General features: G+C 44.7%; 1 long non-coding RNA gene and 1 pseudogene across 1 annotated transcript; one reads left to right on the top strand and one right to left on the bottom strand.

Annotated features, from left to right (window-relative positions):
• LOC123056105 (phytosulfokine receptor 2-like) overlaps positions 1-8783 on the top strand; it is a 34995-nt pseudogene extending 26212 nt beyond the window's left edge.
• Positions 8784-13645: 4862 nt separating this feature from the next.
• Positions 13646-14213, bottom strand: LOC123050577 (uncharacterized). Its single transcript, XR_006423797.1, has 2 exons — positions 13783-14213; positions 13646-13683 (listed from the first exon to the last, which is right to left on the bottom strand). It is a non-coding gene; the product is annotated as an uncharacterized lncRNA (long non-coding RNA).
• Between the last annotated feature and the right edge of the window lie 250 nt (positions 14214-14463).

The following is a 14463-nucleotide window of genomic DNA, read 5'->3' as shown; positions in this document are numbered from 1 at the left end:
GTGTGTGTGCACGATCGAGAGGGCGTGTCTCAAGAAGGGAAGAAAAATCTACATAGATACAAGGAGCGGGAGAGAGACATGTATGCGATGGTGGAAGCACGAGTGTGCGGGTGTATAAACCTATCTAGAGGCTAGCTAGTCGATAAATGTTTGTGAGAGAAATACGAGTCGGGGTGCGAAAGCGAGAGTTTTGTGTGTGTGAGAGAGAGACGATAGTCGGGAAGGGGAGTGGACAGGAGTTGTGTGTGTGTGTCTGAGAGAGAGAGAGAGAGGAGACGGTAGTCGGGGTTGTCTGATCGGTAAACAAATGAATAATGTCAGTCTGGATGGAGACGAAAAGGAGACCGCAACAAATATTGTGTCTACAGTAGAGAGAGAGAGTAATTTTAATGGTATGAGTCATATGTAGAGACATATAGGGTGTGTGAGAGAATCCCATAGAGAGAAAGACAAAGTGAAAGACGAGTGGAGACTGTGTGTGTGGCGGTGAAAAAGAAAGCTTAGGTACCGAGTGATACCAGAGAATAGTAGAGACGTGAGAGATAATGAAAACTGTGTAATGTATAATGATAGGGAGAGTGTGACACTTCTCAAGGGAGACGTCGAGAGACCATGTTTGCGAGGATAGGAGAAACATGAAGTGAGCGTGCGGGTGAGATGGAGAAAAGAGAGTGATAGCTACCTGAAGGAGCATGCATGCGAGAGAGATGGGCGTGAAAGGAGTGAACAAAAAAGGGATTCAAATATTTGAATTCGAGATGATGATACATGTAATCCATACTCGAACCAAAATTGATCTATCAAACATGCATACTCATATGAATTCACGCACATCTATGTTATTTAATATGTAGATATTGCTGATCCATACATTTTAGTAGAACATAATTTGGTTAATTTTTTTTCGAATTCAACCTTAAGATTTCGAGATCGTTGTATTTGTAAATCATATTATACATATAAAGGAGCAGAATTCTTTGTTGTGCTTTTGAAAGTATATATAAAAAAATGATGTATATAGAATGTAATTCCAATTGAAAATGGATCCCGCCCGAAAAAAATAGAATACAAACGGGATTCGAATTGAGTTGGCACGGTAAACGTGCACTCTGCAAAATTTGAACGAAGCGGGGAAAGTCGCAGTAACCGCCCGAAACCAAAATCTGCGAGATGGAAATCACTACTGCCTATCCCTGCCACGCAAAGCCTATCTGCTGGATTTCTATAGGTTTCGATAGGGGTAGGTTTGTAATTTCACCCAAACATGACGTAACCGCCTCTCACCCGGATTCATACACGGTGGGCACCAAATCACAGTGTGTCCTCGGCCGAAATCGACTCCCTCCCCGATTCATATTCATACACGGTGGGCGCCAAAAACAAACTCTCGTCGGCAAATATTCGGTGTATGCGAGATTACCGTCCTATCCCCAACCGACTAATGTTGCTGTGATGTAGTAGAAATTTGAAACGGGGGCTAAGTTTGTAAATTTCCTCGCATTTGAGACAAGCGCGCCCTGAATACGTGGTTCCCCCCTTCCTCTCTACCTCCCTTTTCCCCATTCGTACTCCGTGGACGCCAAAACACCCTCTCCACCCCACCCTCCTCCGTCCGCCGCCGTCCGCCACCCCATCCACCGCCGTCCTCCTCCACCATGCCGGAGCTGATACCCCGACGCCGCCGTCCATTACAAGAGATCGACCTCTCTCATCCACGGCTTCGGACCGGGATCCTTGCATCCCGTCCTCTCGCTTCATCCCCGCCGTCGTCCACCTTGCCGGCGCCGCTCCTACGACCGTCTCGTCCACCGCGCCCCGCCGCCACCGTATACCCTCCTAGATCTGCTTCCACGCCGCCGACAGCCATCGGTACCGCAGCACCGTCAAATTCTCAGCAGATGCGTACACGACGCCGCACCAGAGGCGGTACTCTTTCGTATCTGCTCAACTTATTTATCGCAGCAAGAAAATAGATCGCCACTGCTTTACTCTGATTTCTTGTCTTGGTTGTGAAGTTGCCTTTGTCCGGTTTGCACCTTCAGATCCGCCATGGCACGCTCAACACTATACTCCCAATGCTTATGGTTTTCCCCTTTTATATTCCACACTAGTTAAATCATAGTAGACTAAATTTCAAAATTGGGTCAGTCGATTTTTCAGAGCTCGCCGGAGTTCGCCGGTGCGATCGAAGGGGCTCGGGTGGTTGTGGGGCTTCGCCGAACGAAGAAAACTCGACGCGGGTGGGGGTTGGGGCGGGGGTGGGGGTGGCGGAGGAACACAGGCAGTGGGGGCCGGTGGTCCGGCCGGCGGCCCGTGCGGTGTTCTGTATGGGAAGAATCAGAGACGAGGAAGAAGAAGGGATAGGAGACGTAGGATCTTCATCCAACTGCCTGAAATGGTCGAGAGACAGCTGGGAGTTACAAAATTGGCACCAAGGCATTGAGTGCCATTCTGGATGCAATGAAACTCATACGCTCCCCGCCTGTTGATTCTTGTTCAGAATATGATCCTAATGACTATTCTAACCTCGAGGAGTCAAAGGCAGATGGCCTGTCCTGTTCACCCATCAAGGTGCCTATTCTATTTTGGCAATGTTTTATTGATTGCGCGTATCTTGCATATGTTGTCTTGCATTTCTTCTACTTTGTTGCACCGCCATCTGCTTAGTTTACTCATCATATATGTCGAGATGCCATGCCCATCCATTATCAATACATATTTCATCTGTCATCATACCATGTTTTTGCACTCAAATGCTGTTCTTGTGCATCAGACATCAAAAACGAAGAGGATGATTGCCGAACCTGAAGGAGCACCAACAAAGTCCTTGAAAAACGTGGTGGTGCCGGAGAAATCAGACAGCACCCCACTTATATTGGCTGTACAACCAGTGACACAAAACGTAGGACCGACTCCAGCAGACTGTACCCATACTTCACTGGCCACACCACTAGCCCCACCACACAGGACCTGCACTCCAGCAAAAGGTATACCGATTTCATTTGCCATAGCACCAGCTGTACCACAGAAAAAGCCCACTCCAGCAAAAAGTACAGCAAGTCCACTGGCCGAAGACCTATCCCAACTGCAGAGACGGCCAATTCTTGCAGATTGGAACCCCATTCCATTTATTCCCAGTTTAAAAGACAATGCTTTCAATGTTGTTAGGGACTACGTGCATATATTCCCATCATGGGAAGATTATTGTGACGACAAACACCATTTTCACATCTTCCTGTCCAACTTACGTGTAAGTGCTATTATTCATGGTTATTATTTTCCTGTTTTCTGCTGATTGAACACATCAATGATTTACATTACATTGTTGGAACTAGGCGAGGGTCAATCTGGATAGTCATGACGAGCAAAGCTTGCTTGTGCTTTTCAAGGAAGCATTGCAGCAGTATCGGTGTTACCTGAGGAAATCACACTTTAATGGCAAGTCTATAAACGAATTTCCGGTGAAGTCTCCTGTGCTAAATTTAGAAGACATTGAATGGAAAAACCTTGTTATGCACTGGTCTCGTTCCCAGGATGAGATACTGTCTATGAAATCACATGACAATTTGAACTTATACTTTTCCGCATGTGCCTTACGGATCTTTTTTGCAGGAAATCTGCTCGAAGAAGAATTCCGGTTTGACAAGAACGACAGGATATCGCAAATATGCTGCCCGCTGCTTTGCTCTTGTTAGTACCTATTGTCCTGTATCACTGTACTTGCATACATACCTGGTTCATTATGTGACAGCAGTATGCATGATAGCTTGCTTATCAATTGTTCGCTCCAAATTATCTGATTTATATGAATGGTTACATTAGTGTATAATATATCCAATGCCAATGTTTTTTTTAGCTCTGCATTGTTCTTGTAAGTACATACTGTCCTTTATCAGTGTACTTATAATGACAGGTAGTTGTTCATGTACCATCACTCTGCAGCTTATTTTCCTTTGCCCTCCATTTTCTACACATCAGATCTATATTTACTCTTACCATAAGGTTGGTCCTGAAGAAGTTTAGCTGTGCATTGCTCTTGGCTGTACCTTTGCCTGCATCGCTGCACTTACATTTATAGCTACTTGGTTATGTAGCATCACTCTTCATCTTATCTTAAATATTCTCCATTTGTTCGTATATTATCACATCTATATTTACTCTTAACAAAATGTAGAATAAAGGCAATGCTTTTGAAGAAGATTCTGTGGTAAACTTCTTGAATTGCCCCCCCCATCAGCATAGACAAGGCCTTTATAGAGCATGTCTTCACCAATAATGTAAGTTTGTCCATCTCAAGCCTTCAAACTTTGTTGTATATATTTGGTTAGGCATGACTGCAACAGCTGTTTATTTTTGGTGTTTGCATTAAATTGCTTGTTTAAAGTTTATTATGTAGTTCATAAACAAAAGTTTGTCCTTTCTCAATTTAAGTTTTCAGTTGTACAACCAAGTTCCTTCTTCATACCATGTAAATTAAACTATACAGAGCAAGTGATCTTCTTTTGCACTGCATGTATGCTTCTGTTCTTCATCTGTAATCCAATGGTGTGGTGAACCTACCCACTACAGCACAATGTCATATTCTGCAATGTCTTAACTATAAACAATGTCATATCATTCTACTATTATTTAAATCGTCTCTTTATTTGCCAATCTGAAATGGTATAAATTGACAGCACACTAACCATTGATACTTATGAGTATTGATCTGTAATCCAGTGGTGTCGTGAAGCTGCCAACTCCTTCACAATGTCATTTCCTGCCATGTCTTGACCTGAACAATACCATATTGTGTTAATGCAATTTTAAACTGTGTCACTTTATTCGTCAGTAAGAAATGTGATGAATTATCAGCACTGATACTTTTATGTGCAAAACCTGTCATCTGTCTGCTTGTTTATCTTTCAGAGTGAGGAAGATATAAGTGTTGAACAAGCGCAGTCTCATCATCTTGCTCAGCTGCTTGCGCTGCAGCTCCCCAGCAGGGCTAACCTTTCTTGAACTCTATTGAAGTGCTGTCGGTTTTGTATATTATTTTGTCGGCGTGTTTATTTGCACTGGTGGCGATCTTTGATGCCCAGTGTATGTAATCTGCTGTCTGCTTGTGCTTTATTATCATAATGGCGAACTTTGATGCCCAGTGGATGTAATATGCCATAATTTCTTTATTGTATAGTCTAGGTTTTTCTTATTCACGATGCTGGAGTTATTTTACTGTATATATATCCCGTCTTTGCAGTAAACTGGCCAAACCGTAAAATTACGGTACATAATCGGGCCGTCATGCAATCACGATGTAGGTTGGGCCTGAAACGTGACGAACAGCTCATGGGCCGGCATAAGCCCAAAATGAACCCCGACCCATGATTGTGCGAATCAAATCACGGGCTTTTAACAGGCCAAAATTGTCTCGGTCCTTGTTTGGCCCAATCAGATATCGGCTGCGAGCAGGCCGGATGCAAACCGGGCCGTAGTTAGGCCCAACTATATGACGGGCTTTTAACAGGCCGAAATTAATATAGGGCCGAAATGTTAAACGGGCCCTTAACAGGCCAAAACTAATATCAGGCCGAATTACTAAGTGGGCCTTTAGCAAGTGGGCCCAAAAGCATAGTGTCCAGTTGACGGGCCGAATCTGATATCAGCCATAATTGAGCCCAAAGCCTCTTAAAGGGCCGGACCTGATCTGGGCCGTAATTTGGCCCAGAACGTGGTAGGCTTTTAATGGGCCGGATCTCATATGAGCCACTATTAGGCCTGTAGCGTGGCAGGCCATTAATGGACCGGATCAAATATGGGCCGGCATTTGGCCCAAAACATGGCAGGCAGTTAATGGGCCGGCCTACTAGGGTCCTCAAAATCTTGTGGGCCTACAGCTGGGCCGGCCCATTAATGTCGGTGAAATCTCGTGGGCCTTTAGCTGGGCCGGCCCATTATGATCCGCAAGAATCTTGTGGGCCTTTACCTGGGCCGGCCCATTATGGCACACAAAATTCTTGTGGGCCTTTACCTGGGCCGGCCCATTATGGCCCGCAAAATCTTGTGGGCCTTTAGCTGGGCTAGCCCATTATAGTCCGTAAAATCTCGTGGGTCTTTAGCTGGGCCGGCCCATTATGGTCCGCAAAATCTTGTGGGCCTTCAGTTGGGCCGGCCCATTTAAACTTGATGGGCCGGTCCACGTGTCAACATATCATAGGCGCGTCTCGCCCATTGGATGAGTGACACCTGTGCCAACGCGGACCTGACACGTGTCTCCTCCAGCCAATGATGATTTTACACGTGGAAAATCCCCATTGGTCGGGGCTGTTAATGGGTTATCGGACCAAAAACCTGACCCGATAGCTTAACGGCGTTCCGTTACGGTGGATGCCACGTGTCGGTCACCCTTGACGAAAGCACTTCTGTGACGCGCGATTTATCGTCATGGAAGTGGACACTTCCATGATGATAATTTTGGTAATGTCATGGAACACTTCTACGACAGCACATATATGACTATCTTGATTCTGTCATAAATTTGTCATGAATGTACATGCATGACAAAAAACGCGACCTACTGTGACAAACACGTATCATCACGGAAGTGTATTTTTTTGTAATGCACATGGCAGCTACTCCCAGAACAAGACATGCAATTCCACTGACCTGGAGGCGCTTCTCGTTTTTTTCCAGTGGTTTCAATACGAAGGGCAGCAGGCTTGTCGGGTGGGGTCCCAACGACGAAGCGTGCTGTTCCTGGACTGGTGTATCTTGTGGTCTTGGGAGGGTTATTGGGTTGGATCTCTCCCACAAGAGCCTTCATGGTGGCATCTCCTCTGCGATCACCTTGCTTGATCGCCTTGTGACTCTAAAGCTCTCCCGCAACTCTCTCAGCGGCCAGCCACCAGAGGGGCTTGGCCGATTAGCAAGGATGAGGATTCTCGACCTCAGCATGAATGTGCTCTCCGGCGCGTTCCCGACGAGTGAACACGGCTTCTTGGCGATTGAGGTGGTGAATGTGTCTTTCAACCAATTCAAGGGACCACACCCTGTGTTCTCCGGCGCGATGAACCTAACGGTTCTTGATATTTCAAGAAATGCCTTCTCTGGTGGAATCAACACCACGGCTCTCTATATTGCGCCGGTCCAGGCCCTGCGATTTTCTAGGAATGAGTTCACTGGTGAGCTCCTCTCCGGCTTCGGCAAGTGCAAGATGCTTACTGAGCTCTGTATTGATGGCTGTGGCCTTACCGGGAATCTCCCCAGCGGCGTTTACATGATATCAAAGCTGAGAAAGCTGAGCTTACGAGATAATCAGCTCTCTGGTAGTCTCGCCGAGGACCTGGGTAACTTCTCACAGCTTATGCATATTGATCTGTCATATAACATGTTCAGTAGCGTCATCTCTGATGTGTTTGGAGGTTTGAGGAGGCTGGAGTTCTTAAGCTTGGCCTCAAATTCGTTGAGTGGCACATTGCCCGCTTCCCTGTCGAGCTGCCCAATGCTGCGAGTGATCGACCTAAGGAACAACTCACTGTCGGGTGAGATTGCCATTGACTTCAGTTTAATACCAAGGCTGAACGTTTTGGATGCAACAGGCAACATCCTGAGTGGTCCTATACCTCCAAATCTCATGTGGTGCACTGAGTTGAGGACATTGAACCTTGGAAGGAACAAGCTTGCTGGGGAGATACCAGAGAGTTTTAAGAATTTGCGATCCCTATTGCATTTCTCTATTGCTGAAAATGGCTTCACCAACCTGTCATCGGCGTTGCAAGTCTTGCAGCATCTGCCCAAATTGACGAGCTTAGTGCTTACCCAGAACTTCCATGGTGGTGAGACAATGCCAATGGACGGCATCAGTGGGTTCAAGAGCTTGCAGGTGCTTGTCCTGGCAAACTGCGCACTCTCAGGTATGATTCAGCCTTGGCTGCAGAGCTTGAAGAGCCTCAGAATACTGGACATTTCATGCAACAAGTTCCATGGAAATATCCCACCATGGTTAGGCAATCTGAGTAATCTTTTCTATGTCGACATGTCGAACAACTCTTTTATCGGGGAGCTTCCTGAGAGCTTTACACGGATGAAGGGTTTGATTTCAAGTACCTATACGGGTGAGGATGCATCGATAGAGGAGCTCCCATTATTCACCAAGAAGAATTCAGCCGACAAAGGTTTCCAGTACAACCGTCTCAGCAGCTTCCCGGGGGCGCTGATCCTCTCTAATAACTCGCTTGTTGGGCCAGTCTTGCCTGGCCTTGGCCATCGTGCAGCTTAATGTACTGGACTTCAGCTGGAACAATTTCTCAGGGTGCATTCCTGATGAGTTGTCAAACATGTGGGGCCTGGAAGTGTTGAATTTTTCCCACAACAATCTCAATGGGAGCATACCATCATCTCTATCGGAGCTGCATTTCCTCTTCAAATTTGATGTATCATACAACAACCTCACTGGAAATATCCCAACAGGGGGGCAGTTGTCCACATTCACAAATGAGAGTTTTGTGGGCAATGCTGCACTATGCCTTCGTCGGAATGGCCCCTGCCTTGAAAAGGCTCCATTTGTGGAAACAGGAAATGATGGCACCAATAACATATCCGTGATGCCCGTGATGACATACATCACGGCGGAAGTGGGATTCATGTTCGGGCTTTTGACTGTCTGTAACATACTGTTCTTCGCAAGGGCTTGGAGGGTCGCGTATTTTCTGGCGGTTGACAGGTTCTTTGATATGTTCTATGTCATAATAATGGTGAAGGTGAATAAGCTCACAAGAAAATGGGAGAATAAAGAGCATCCCTAGAACAAGTCAGACACGGCTCTTGGCAGGTTCTGTCTAGGGAGCCTGTGTGCAAATGCTCTTTAAACTTTATGTGTTGTTTCCTTTTTCTCAACTTATAGTGTCTTCCTTGCTACCGCCTCAGGTGTCATTTGGTGGATAGATTCAGTATTTGACCTTGAGTTCCCCTTCATGCTGAGGATAATATTGCTTGTGATATGCATTGATACAACATAGATTATGAACTGTATGGTGGATGCTAATCTGAAGACTGTTTGCTGTTCTCTGTGTGGAGCAGTATATTTTCTACCGCCCTTTCTCTGTTTGTTTAGCTAATCGAAGATGGCACTTGTAAAAGATTTCGGTTTCTTCCCCTTAAACCTTTTTGTGTTCAGTTTCTCTTGAACTTCTGGAATTTCGGTTTGTTTTACTGGATGTGTGACTGTTGTCTAGGCTAGTTCTAGTTTTAGCAAGGCTTTTGGTCCTCGTGAGGAGGCCAAAGAAAAGGAAATGTTCTGTCAACTCCTGCAGGAAAATAAGTGTCAGACAGAAACATTGCTTTAAAACCTTTATGCTTCTGCCGGAAAACGGGTCGTTGCAGCAAAAACTAGGAAAATAGCCAGAGGGATGATGGCTGTAAATGAACCTGGGCTAAGCTGGATTGAGATTAAAAAGGCAATTCATTTGTTGTCTGCAGATGATGGCTGTCGTGGTGAGTTGCTTAGACTTAAGGGAAACATGGAATTGTCATATAGTTCTCAAAATGAATTGCTGCCAAGTGGCTAAGTTGCCATTAATAGATTCCAGTTAAAGAGCATTTGTGCTGCTTTCCATTAAGGACTAACGGTCGATTAGAACCCTGGGGTGAGCTGTATTCAGATATAAAATATGGTTGATGCCTGCAGTGCTGATGTTTGGAAAGGATCCTAATGGTTGAAAGTGTAGTTGTGAAAATGACTTCCTGCTAAGTGGCTAAGTTTGCCATGAACAAATTCCAGTTAAAAGCGGGTTTGACTGTTTCCTCTGTCCCGGCTACTGAGGGCGTGAGGTTCTAGAGTTGTTACCTGTCCAAGTAAAGCCGTTCCAATCATGTAAGCTGCTTGGGGCCTGAATACTTCCTCCGTTCGAAAAAACTTGTCCCAAACTTGTTCCTCAATGGATGTATCTAGCACTAATTTGATGCTAAATACATTCATTTAAGGGACAAGCTTTTTCGGACGGAGGGAGTATTTCTTCCTTTGTTGAAGAAAGCATGTCATTTTTAGACTTTGATTCATTAGTATTTTTCTTTAGTTTCAGAACTTATTACATACTGTATGATTTTACATGTCCTCATCGGTGCAACTAGTAATTCTGAAAGTTTTAATTAGTGAGTTCTTCTAATTGGGTAATCATACCAATGCATCATTGCTCTCTTAGTACAGTATGCGTGGTTTGGTTGTGCTCATGTTGCACAGAGGAATAACAGTTTGAGCTATGACTCACGGGTTAATCGCTATCTGATGGATTGCTTAAAAACTGGAAAGTGATAAGTAAAATTCAAGGAGTCTTGTTGTCAGTTAGAATTTGTACAGTTCCATTGCGACAGGGCAACAAAACTGCCTACTTATCTTGTTTTCATATTTGTATGGATCTTACATAATTCTTTAGCCCTCATTGATGTATCATTAGCTATATATTCACCAGGTGGAGGAATTATGAATTTGATATAGTCCGCATTGAAATAGAAGGTTATACTTATTTACATGTCGATTATTCTCTAAATGATCTTTCACATTAGTTTCTACTAGTAAGTGTGCCCGTGCGTTGCTACGGGTGACAGTGCAGCTAAACGAATGGCTTCTTGAGGATGGAAAGCATGGATAGTACCATGAGGTGACACTAAGACCTACAAAATTTTATTCAACCATTGGTAGGGTAGGCGCATCAATCAGTCTTGTTTCAGTTTGATATGTTGATGTCCAAGAGCAGAATTTTAGTTCAGGGATTGCTCGGATCTCCTTCAACTCCGTGCTTCACCAACTACGCGGATCAGAGGCCTCTCATAGTATAATTTGGTGAAGTTGCCGAAGCTTAGCTTTGTGAAGTCGAATCACATAGCTTAATATATTTACGACGACAATGCCATCGCCAAGTGGCATAACTTAGTTCTGAATTCCCCTTCTGACGAACCCAGTCAAAGCGCTATTCATGACGCCGCCATTGTTCCCTTCTCACAAGCTCGCCACCGTCGAACCGCCAACCCTCCACCTCAGTCTATTTAGCTCGCCACCACGCCATTGCCTCCCTCTCCTACCGCCGTCCTCCTCCCTTCATCACCCTCTTCCACATCATTGGCCTCCTCCCTAGCGTCGCCCTCTTCCCCGACACAGACCACCTCCCCGCTGTCGGCCTATGCTATGCTCGTGATCAACCCCTCAAGCAACAGAAGTTGACCAACACGTCCAAAACGGTGCAGCTCCTCCATGGATGCTGGAGCGCGGTGCTGAAGCTTCAATATTTCCAGACATTTCAGAATAGGCTTAGAGCATCTCTAGTGGATGGTGTAAATTTGGACGTGTATATCTCCATATACACGTTCATATACACCTTGCTAAAATATACACCTCTCAGTTTTTCAGTGGAACGTGTAAATTTGGACGTGTATATTCCAACGGCTATATTTTCAAACGGCTATATTTTCAACGGCTATATTTTCAACGGTCGTATTTCTCTATATAAACCACCCCTACCATCTTTCTTCTAGCACTTCTATCTGTGACTTCTCTTCTCACCTAGATTTCTCTATCGTCTCTCACGCAACACAATGAACACATCCACTTTGGACATGAGTTCTTCGTCATCTTCATCTGGCGACGATGAACTCATACTTGCAGCATTCGCCGAGCGCGAGGAGGAAGAGAGGATGAACGCTCGACGCCATGGCGGTTCCAAGCATGGACGTCAAACAATCAATCGAGGAAGATATGCCGGATTTGTTCTTCTGTGGGACGACTACTTCAAAGAAGTTCCTCGCTATCCCGAACATTTGTTTCGACGAAGGTTCGTAATTACTACACTTCTCTGCTTTAGCCCTTTTTTCATTTCCCTGTCTCATTTACTTTTTATGCACAGATTTAGGATGTCCCGTAATTTGTTCAAACGCATAGCCGATGGTATACTTGAGCATGATTATGATGGTTATTTTACTCAAAAAAGAAGTGCTTCTGGAGCTCTTGGGTTACATCCTCTGCAAAAGATGACCGCGGCAATGCGGATGCTAACATATGGAATAGCAGCTGATGGTGCTGATGAGTACATCCGGTCCGCTGAGGCTACTAATTTAGAGTCTTGCAAGAAATTTGTGATCAAAGTTTGTGAAGTTTTTGGGGAAAGGTACCTGAGATCTCCAAATGAAGAAGACATTGCTAGGTTACTTGCAATAGGGGAGGAAAGAGGATTTCCTGGTATGTTAGGGAGCATAGATTGCATGCACTGGGGTTGGAAAAATTGCCCCAAAAAATGGCATGGCATGTTTAAAGGCCATGTCAGCGAGCCCACTATGATCTTGGAAGCAGTTGCTTCACAAGATCTTTGGATTTGGCATGCTTATTTTGGTTTACCAGGGTCTCTGAATGATATAAATGTTCTTCAACGTTCTCCTGTTTTTACAAAGCTAGCTGAAGGCCAAACTCCTCCAGTGAATTATAGCATCAATGGCCATCAGTACACAATGGGGTATTATCTTGCAGATGGTATCTATCCACGGTGGGCAACATTTGTGAAGAGCATACCAGCTCCAGATACCAGAAAACATAAAACTTTTGCCAAGAGGCAAGAGGGGGCTAGGAAAGATGTGGAACGAGCCTTTGGAGTTCTCCAATCCCGTTTTGCCATTGTTCGTGGACCTGCTAAAGGATGGAAACGTAAAGAAATCGGTGATGTCATGAAAGCTTGTGTCATAATGCACAATATGATAGTTGAAGAGGAGCGACAAACTGGTCGGCAAAGCTGCACTTTTGAGGCAATGGGAGAAAGAGTCACGGTCTCTCGTACTCATGCGGAACAACTGAGCTCTTTTATTCAGATGACTCACCGGATTAGAAATCAAGGTGAACATGATCAGCTTAAACTTGATCTAATTGACCATGTGTGGCAAAAGTTTGGAAACGAGTGATGTCCTAGTTATAAGTCTGTAATCCGTTTCTTTTCATCTAGTTTTAATTTATGCAATGAGTGATGTAATCCATGAATTTATAGCTATCAATAAAATATTTATGCAATGAGTGATGTTATCAAATAGTTCATACAGCAACTAGCGGAAAGCAGTAAATAGTTCATATAGCTCACATATCAAATAGCTCACATTACTCTAGGCCTCGAGCAAGGATCTCATTCTGCTTAGCTTGGTAGAACTGCTTTTGCACATCAGTCATACCACTAGTGTCGATCAGCATGACCCTCTCATCTAATTCAAACTGTCTCCGTGCATCCTCCCTCTCGTTTCGTGCATCCTCCTTCTTTCTGAGTGCAATCTCCTCTTTTCGCAATTCAAATTGCTGTGCATAGCGAGCATTTCTTGCCGCTTCTTTGATCTCATCCTTCTCTTGCTTTGCTGCCCACACAGTTTCTAATGACAGCTTGCAAGCATTCTCATCAGCTTTACCTCTCTTGTCCTTCTTAACACCATCAGGTCTTTTCTCATGTTCAAGAGCATCAGTGTGTATCGAGGTTGCATCAGTGCATACCGAGGATGCATCTGACGGATCATTGGTGGCTCTGCCTGGACTTTCATCAATGGTTTTCTTTTGTTTCTTAAGAGAAGTTTCAAGTTCTCTTGTCTGCCACTTTGGATACTTTGCAAACTCTATATAGCAATGCATCAATGTGAAAGGCCGTTTTTTTTAACATCCATTTCCTTGAACAGAATGTGTGCATCGTTTGTCTGCACATATAAATATATTGTTAACAAATGCACAACACATATAGAATATTGCACATCACATATTGCACAGCACATATAGAAGTAGAATATTGCGCATACCTTTTCTGCTATAGTCCTTCCACTTTCTTCCTTATTTAAAATCTGCTGAAGGCAACCACAAAATTTGGAGGTCTCTCTGTTAATCAATGTGTAACGGCAATTGATTGCATTAGGATTACGCTCCGGCCATGACGATTCCTTGTGTGTGTTGTAGTACTCTGAAATTCTAGCCCAATAAGCATCTCGGTTTTGATCAGTCCCAACAATATCCAAACTTGTATTTGCCCATGCTGCTATGAGAACCTTGTCCTCATCACTACACCAATTTTTTCCTTTGTTGGATTTTCCTTTCTCTATTATTGCAGAATGTTGCTGCGTTGATGGTGTTGCTTGATGCTGAGTTGATGGAGTTGCCTGCTCTCCAATTGGACTTTCTGGTTGTGTTTGCATGTAACCAAAACCAAGGGTGTCCAAGAAGCTTTGGTCAGCATCCATCTACAAGCAACCAATGCACAGCTATTTTAGACCACAATCTGGCATCAAATTGACAAGCAAAAAATTATTGAACGAGATGCAAAATATTAAGTTGACTGAAGGACAGCCAAATCACTCATTCCTGTCGCCCAGCCGCCCCTGCATCTCCCCCCTCCCCCCACCCGGCCGTCGCCCAGCCCCCCGTCCCCGCGCCAGGACGCGCGCCGGCACCAGCGCCGCCGCCAGATCGGGCTGCAGGGCGTGCGG

This window comes from Triticum aestivum, chromosome 2D (assembly GCF_018294505.1).
Source record: "Triticum aestivum cultivar Chinese Spring chromosome 2D, IWGSC CS RefSeq v2.1, whole genome shotgun sequence".
Lineage (NCBI taxonomy): Eukaryota > Viridiplantae > Streptophyta > Magnoliopsida > Poales > Poaceae > Triticum > Triticum aestivum.
This window is presented reverse-complemented; position numbering and strand designations above follow the sequence as displayed.